Source organism: Grus americana, chromosome 6 (genome assembly GCF_028858705.1).
Source record: "Grus americana isolate bGruAme1 chromosome 6, bGruAme1.mat, whole genome shotgun sequence".
Taxonomy (NCBI): Eukaryota; Metazoa; Chordata; class Aves; order Gruiformes; family Gruidae; genus Grus; species Grus americana.
In genome coordinates, this window is record NC_072857.1 from 34,834,353 (window position 1) to 34,842,816 (window position 8,464).

The 8,464-nt window shown below is 37.2% G+C and overlaps 1 long non-coding RNA gene across 1 annotated transcript; it reads left to right on the forward strand.

Moving 5' to 3' along the window:
• Window positions 1-4,242: 4,242 nt before the first annotated feature.
• Window positions 4,243-6,346, forward strand: LOC129207939 (uncharacterized). Its single transcript, XR_008577617.1, has 3 exons — window positions 4,243-4,402; window positions 5,702-5,787; window positions 5,920-6,346. It is a non-coding gene; the product is annotated as an uncharacterized LOC129207939 (long non-coding RNA).
• Window positions 6,347-8,464: the final 2,118 nt, after the last annotated feature.

An 8,464-nucleotide genomic window follows, 5' to 3' on the forward strand; every position in this document is an offset into this window, starting at 1 on the left:
TAGTCTGATGTCCCTCCAAGTATTTCAGCTTTAAGTATCTGGGTGGTCTAGTCCTATATAGTCTAATTTTGCCTCTCAGGATCATACCCTTGTTGCTGCTTGCATTGTTCCTGTGGGTAAAAGTTTAAAAAAAAAAAGAACAGGAAAACAGGCCTGTTGTCTTATGCTTAATGGATTAAGCTGCTGTCTGAACAGGTTAACATCACATTTATGATGCAGCTAAAATAGTTGGAAAAAATGAATTAAAACCAGAAATGGGATTACTTATATTATAAAAATCTACATTCTGCATATTGTACTGTAAGAGTCTTATCAGTTTAGACAACTGTTGAACATTGACAATGTTCCATGATAATCCTGATTTTTTTGAGCCAAGTATTAGTCAATTTATTTCTTCCTCAAAATAAGAGTTCAGTATATGCTAGTAAAAAATGGGGATAGTAATATTACTACTTTTGTGCTGACTGAATCACTGAATAGCTCAAAGCCTTGTCTGTGATCACTTGGTGTAACCGTGTACAGCGTTTGCCACCGTGGTGATGTGACCATCCTGTACGGCAGGACTCTTAATTCTGTGAGTGAAAATTCCTGGTTCTGCAGGTTGTTTGCAGAAAGCCAGTTGTGAACGGTTTGCTTTTGAAATTCACACTCAGTCCAGAACTTGTGTGAACTGAACGTTGTTTCTGTTTCCTGAAAAGGTTAAAATGGCTTCAATTTTGTAATGCATGCACAATAAGCTATGCATTTGAACCGTTACGTTTGTAGTTCTTTTGAGGAGCTATATGCCTCCGTAGGGAAAGAGATAAGCGTAGTTGTTTTTCAGTGTTGTATTTACCTCTATTATAACCCTTTGTTAAAACACTCTTTAGACTTGAAGTTTTTTTGAATGGGGTCAGGTCCTTCCTGGTTAGGTTCAAGAACAAAACAAAGACAGAAATTGTTTTCTTTCATACTCTAGTTCCTTGTGGTCAGGAGCTGAGGTAGCAAAAGTATTTTGCTTTCCAGGCTGCTACTAGACTGGTGGCAGCAGCAGCAGAGATGTATGCTATTGTAGATAAATAACTGTGTCTTCCTAACTGTGTGACTTAGATGGGCAAAGGCTCCTCTCAGAACAGGGAAACCTCACCCCTCAGCCCCAAACCTCTATCTCAGGCAGAATCCCAGTCAGGAGTAACAGCTAAATATCTCTTCTTAGTGTCTAACTACTTGTTATACAGTGCTGTTAACATTTTTATTTTGTATTTTTACTTGAAACCTCCATGTTTTCTTTTTCTACTTACAGACCCCCCTTCAGCAAGACGCATTTTTTTCTGGGCCAGCCCAAGAGAGGAGTTTCAGAAAGAGAAATAAAAATGAAGTGTTTAAGGAGTCCAATTTAGACATTGTGCTTTCTTCTTATCTCTTCAGCTTAGACATCTCCGCCTGCCTTCAGACTGACTTGTTCAGACTGCCAGACTTGCTGGGGTCAAATCCAAGGGGAAGGACTCGAACGCCATTAACCCTGATGCATAGTCCGATTCTCCCACGTCAAACTCCTTAGTGGCTCTATCTGACTGAGGGCTAATTTGCATAGTGAAGGTCAGAAAAACTTGAAAATTAAAATTGTTTCAGGCAGCCAGAGCCCAATGGAAGTCATCGCTCCCTTCAGCAGTGGACAGGGTGAATTTGCATGTCCTGCTTTCCCCCCTGCCCCCCCGGCTTTTCTCCTCCACAATGTACTTTCTGTCAGGATGGCTACGTGGTGCGGCCGAGGGCGGGAGAGCTGCTTCCATGCCCAGCTGTAGGAAATATATTTCATCTCATAAAGGAAGTCAGTTCTCAGGAACTAAAGGAAGGAAATACTTTTCCTGTTTCATATTAGCCCCAAAGACTCTAAAGCTACTTTTGTGATTAATTTACCAGGTTGCAGTTTGTCAGTATGAAGAGAGCTGTGTATGTTGCTAATCTCTGAATGTCTTTCCTCTTTGGAATAGGCATATTTTTAAACGGGAAAAATGGTATATTTTTCCTTCAGTCATACTGTTGGCTGTAGATCACAAATTGAAGATAAAAGCACTCGCTGAGAGGCATACTTCATGCTTTCTCCACCTCAGATATTCTACAGATTTTTTTCTAAAAATAGATTTTTATCTAGGACAAAAGTTGCACTAAATAGATATTTATCTAGGACAAAAGTTGCACTTTGAGACAGTCTAAAAGATGCTTCAGCAGAATGAGGTCACAAAGCACAAGGTATGCTTTGTGGGAAGTAAATGATTAAAGATTGTTTCTGTCTCTTGCTTTGGTCCTTTCTGTGGCCCTGGAGGTCTTTGTGGGAATGTATTCCAGTGAAACTACAAACCCAGGTCCCTTACTTTATCTACTGAGTGGTTCATTCTCTGGCAAAATAATTAAAATAAATAAACGGTGTATGAAAGCTTAAAGGAAAAACTGAAAAAGCATGTTAAAAATGGGACATGACAGCACTAAAATGAAGACGGTACATTACTAAATAGTTGTTTTGGTTTTTGTGGTTAGTCAAACTGTCCTTTCTCTGCACAACTGTGAAGATTGCTAAGCATGAAAGATCCCCTTTTATAAATGATCCAAGCCACAGTGTATTTGCTGTGTCAGCTTTCTCATCAGTTTAGGTACTGGTAGCAGGAGAGAAGTGCTGTGACTTGTGACTGGTTCAATGACCAGATGTTTCTGAAGTAATGGTTGAGGGAAAAAAAGGCCCTTAAATCATATGATTTTAACCATATGATTTTGATCTGGAGAATGTATTCTTGGGATTAAGGTAAAGTGAGAAATTAAAAACTACAAAATATTAAACTAGACACTAAACTGCTTTGGTATACTGTCCACAGTAATATTGTTGTTCCCATGTGAGATCAGCATTCTCGGTCGCATAAATAGCTGTGGATCATGCTTTTAGCTTAATCTTTGGTATCTATGGCCTCAAAACTGTCTAATTTCACATGATAATTCAGATCTGGCCCTATTTGTATATTTGCTGAGTTTGTGATCATAAATTGGGATAGCTTTAGTTTCTCTGGAAGTGAACATGAACAATGTATACGTTGAAACATCACCAGTGTACCTGGAGGCATTGCTGTTCTTTTGAGCGTATGTACCTCCAACTGGATATGCAGTAAGAGACCTTTGTCACTCAGTACAAGATGCCTCTTTCATTACACATTTCCCTAATCCTTTACATAAATACAGAATATTTTTCCCCTCATCTTTCTTAAAAGGCTGTAGGTTTAAAAGTTTTTCAACGGTATGATACATGAAGCAGGTTTCTCAGCAAGATTCTTAACTTTTCTAGTAGAGAAGCCTCAAATTTTATGGTAATGCCGATGGTTTCCCAAATGATCCCAAAAAAAGAGCCTTAGTAAGTCCCTGACACAAATTAAAAAAGTCCCTCTCTCTTTTCAGAGAGGTGGGGGTTTTTTTATCATTCACAACTACATGTTTCATAAATTCATTGACTGCTGAAATTTTGTCTTGCGCTAGCTTCCGTAAGGATGCAGAAAGTTAATACCAAATTACACACGATTTCAGTGCCATGGAACAAGAGTCTTCATCCTTTTGGTGATGACCTCACTTTTGGGTTTGGGGACGCATGATATAATCTCTGGGTATGAGCCCTCTCCTAGAATGAAATGCTTTTGGTTTCCCACTGCATTTACGGGTCTTACTCCTTGTTTACGAACTACCGCAGTAAATAACTGCTCATGCTGAGTGAGTGTGTCAGATAATACGCGTGTTATTTGGAGACAGTGCAGCCCAGGGACACAAGGCAATCTATATCTTTCGTGTCTCTGAGAAGTGGCTCTAGATGTTACCACAGCAGGATTCATTCCATACGCATAGAGAGTATCTTTATAATGGAAAATGTGAAAAAGCGTCTATAGGTATGCACTGTTATTTCAAAGCTGTAAATTCTTTCAAGCCACACAACCTTAGGAAATACAAAGATACAAAGTACAAATATAATGACATGCCTGATTACCTTTAATTGCTATTATACACTACAAACATGAACCGAGAAAAATCATGTCTGTTTGTTCAGTTGAGACTATAGCTTAGCAAAAGGGTGCTATCTGCCCAACTTTTCCATCTGATTGACCTCATGGGCTTCTATAGGGTTTGTTTGTAAGCTTTTTTTTTTTTTTTTCCTTGGGTAGATCTAGGAACTCGGGTCTTTGGGGAGATAAAGAATGTCATTCAACTTAATAACCAGTAGCACATGCTTAATCTTTTGGAATCTCTTCAACTTAGTTGGTGTTGGAAACCAGAAGCTCATTGAGAACATGTGGTGCCTACCTTCTTGACATGAAATTTCTGCCTCCTCTCCTGCTTCCATTTCCCACTCTCTGAAGGGCTCTAGAAGTCTTTGATTTTTGCAAATGTCTATGTAAGTAACTTCTAATACATCTGAATTGTCCCAATAAATTAAATTAGTCTAACTTTATGTGCTCTAACGCATGTGGAAGGACTGGGTCTGTTAGTTTGTAACTTCAATGATATTAAAGTTCTGAACAGAGAAGGGCTGAGAAGGATTTAGATCTTATTTGGATTGGTAAAAATCAATTTGCCACGACTACTTCTAGTATTGTAGGAACAACTTTAAATGTATGGCAAAATGAATAGTTTCTCTGAGTAGATTTAGTTAATTAGCAGTATCCCTCGATCTACTGCTGTGCATTCCCTGCATGTACAGCTTTGTGTCTACAGTCTAGGCTTGATTTGGGGGGAATTATTTAGTGTGTTAAACTACCATCATTGCAAGCTAAATTTGATTAGAATTGCTTTCTTTTTGGAATTGTAAATAATAGTATCTCCTCCAGAGTTTTAGAAAAATTAAACCAAACAAATCATAAGTGTTCTGTGTATATCATCTGGTTCTGATCATCTACTATATTTTATTTTCTAAATAGCAGTGGAACTTATTCAGCAAACAAATGAGCAGTCCAGAAACATGGTATTGATTAATGAGAGACATGTTTTCAACTTGCCTGCCATATAGCTCCCTGGTTTGTGAGTGTATTGGTGCATTGCAGAGTTCCCTGATCTCCCTTGTTAGCACACAGTTGGGAGTTGGTATTGCTTACACTACGGAGGAGGCACAATACTGAAAGCAAATAGATTATTTGCTGTGGAACAGTGCCCTGTATTGTATTTATGGGGTGCTTAAAAGATCCTTTTACATTAATTATGATTTTCATAGAAGAAAGTCAGAAATAAGTGGCTGAAGTATTTATTATAGGAATATAAATTAATTAGAGGCATGAAATTTAAGGTAAATAAATAGAAGACAGTTTCCTAGTAACTTCTTTTGGCTCGGATGTTCAGAAAAGTAGATAAACTAAAAAACAAATAGTCCTAAAAGTTGCATTTCCTCTTTCAAAATGACCAATTGTTTTCTGAGTGCAACAATGTATGCTGTTGAAAGAGTTTAATGGAACAAGTGGTTAGTAAAATCTGTCTTAGCAGTGATATCTGACATCCCAGGAATGATGCTTGATAAAGGATACGGTAAGAAATTCTTGTCTTTTTCTATGGAATTTACCATTGATATGTCAAATTCCTTTAAATATGTACCATGCATACCTAAAATGCGTTCTTGCTTTCTTTTCATCTTTTTGTTTTCTCCGGTTGAGCACAGCCAGGGGATAGTATTATATTAGTAATGAGTGCTGTGTTTCCTTCCCAGCCATTCTTGGGGCTCCGGACAGCTTCTTGACACCTTCTTGAAGCTATCGGTTGGGACTTCTCATCTTTCTCTAAAGAGAATATGGGGTAAATACTAACATCTGCTCATATATCTGTTGGATGTAGTAGTATATTTGCAGGAGGTGGACTAACGGAGTAAGCCAGAGACACATCCATCAGGTTACTTTTACAGTATTTTTCCTCTCTTTTCTCTTGAAGGAGCTGAAGTGTAACTGAAGTGGGTCTTCTGGAAACTTGAAGCTGAAGGTAGATTTACTGTCAAGAAAACTTTTCAAAGTATTTAACTCACATTTCATCTTTTATTTCTGACCATTATACTTAGATGTACAAATGTGGTGCACGTTCCCCTCCTTGTTTCCACTTACTGTTGTCATAAAAGATTACATACATAATTAAATTGGTTAAATTCTAATAGTCTACAAATATTTGAAGGATGCGATGAACCTTCTAAACTATTTTTGAGGTTACTCATTACTTCAATCAATTAATGTTTGTTTAAATGCAAACACAGCTGTTTCATATGTTTGTTTGGTTTTTACCCCTCTCATGAGGGACTCATGAAGTGAGCAAACGAAACACATTGGGTTGACAAACCTTATTTCTTCAAAGCCCATAATCTCAAATGACAAATATTCTTGCTCTCCAGATTGGGGGGTGGGGAGGTGGATGGGAAATTGGCTTGGGTTTTGGTTGTTTTTTTTCTGATGTTGTTGCCTTCTGGTTTGTACCGTACCCTTGAAGCAATAAAATGAATAAAATTGAGCTTCCAGTAATTGTTTTTCAGATGGATCTTATCTCTGTCAGTGTGACAGCAAAATGCACAGACAAGTATGTTCACGGGGTCCCCTCTGTGCTGTATCTGGAATATGTATTTGTCTTACAGGCCCTGGGTGAGTATAAAAACCCAACACGTTTCAGTGCTTTTGACTCTCATCTCTGCTTGTGTCAGTGACCACGCACAAACCTCTCTTTGCCCTGGGTAACGCTGGGCTGTATTTAAGCAGTGGCCACCCTCCATACCATGAAGCAGGCTTCACTTAGTCAGGAGAAGCGATGGTGACCTTTTTCCCTGGAAAAACTTGGACCGACGTAATACTTGCTTGTGCCTTTCAACCCCTCTGATCTGAAATATGCACAGTGTAGCCCTATTTCACTATTACTTTACAGAAAATAGCACCAGAAATAGCCACTTCTTTTGAATATCTCTCAAGAACATCTTCCTACAGGGCGCTTCAGCGTTTCCCCGTTGTTCAAGTTTTTCCAAAGACTTAGAATATTCTAAGTTTTCTTTCTTAACATATGTATTTCCTTCATTTTATGCTGATTTTTCTTTATGAACATGAAACACTTTACATTTTTGATATTTTGAGCGAGTAGTAAATACAGGATTAGCAAACTTGCACAATGGGTTGGTTCACATTTTTTTCTTTGCAGTGTGATCTCATTAATGAATAGTCAAATTGAATTTGGAAAATGAACACAGGATTAAAAAAAAAGCTGCTTTGTACCTCTCAGATTCTACTTAAGAAGTAATTAATGTTGACTGGATCTAATAAAAAGGTAGACTTTTCAATTTAACATTTTCAATTGATTGTTTATTATGAAATTCCTTATTCTTCTAATTTCTTGGGAAATAACACCACCTAAAGATTCTGAGATCATTTCAGTGGAACCCTGCTGATTTCATTCATACTAAATTCTATAGATCTGAGCCTACAGCTATTATGAAACTTAAAAGAAAATGACAATTAAAGTGATTATTTCAGTAAAATGTTAAGAAAATTAACCTAATCCCTATTGTTAAGTGGACAGATTTTTTTTTCCTATGGAGAAAAAAAAATTATAACAATGACTCGTAAAAAAATTTAGTTTTCTGAGGTCTGTCAAGCTGTTCATATTTTAAACTTTATTTATATCAGAGGCATGTTTGCATTAGTCTAGATGTGGTTTCTTAGTAACTATTGAATCTTTTTTAAAAAGATGTCTAAAACAACAGTATGATTTAGATTCCTTAATGAAAGTAGCCTACTTCTACAGCTCAATTCAGTTTTCTTGTTAATGAATATTTAGCACATTAAACAGAGCACAATGGCTTGTTCCACATTTCATGCCAGATATCCAGTACCAAGTAGCTGTGAATGCTTCATGTCTGTACCATTTTGTTTGATGAGCAAGTACTGGTGAATGGGAAAAGTGTGGGTGCTTTGAAAACAGAAGCAGTTCACTATTCCTGCCAGGGCTTTGCTTCTGCAAAAGTAAACTGCACTTCAGTTATGAGTACCACAGACATGCTGGCCAGAGCTTGATTATATGTGGAAATTAAAACAGAAACAAAAAACAACAGTTCCCAGATGCTATCTGTATCTTCCTTTAGGGACCCTTTATTTCTCTATAAAGCTCTTTCTTTTTTTTTTTTTTTTTCTTTTTTTGAAGATCCCTGTTTGTTTTAATCTTTATTCCTGTGATTATCAGTTGGAGGATTATAGACCTGATATTTATTTCCTGCGGAGTTACTGAAGTCTCATAAATTGATTCTGTAAGAGTGCTCTTTAGCATGTGCTGTCCGGTTACTTTCATCTGTTTTGATCTCTGTCGTTGTCATCATTGTTTGAATTATCTTCTCAATAGCTTGCTCCAAATTCACAGAACCTAGAGCTTTATGCCAATAGAAATTTTCCTTTAAAAAAAAAAGTAATAATTGCTCACAGTCAAACCTATTCTGTTACATAGTGTTGGTTTGTGT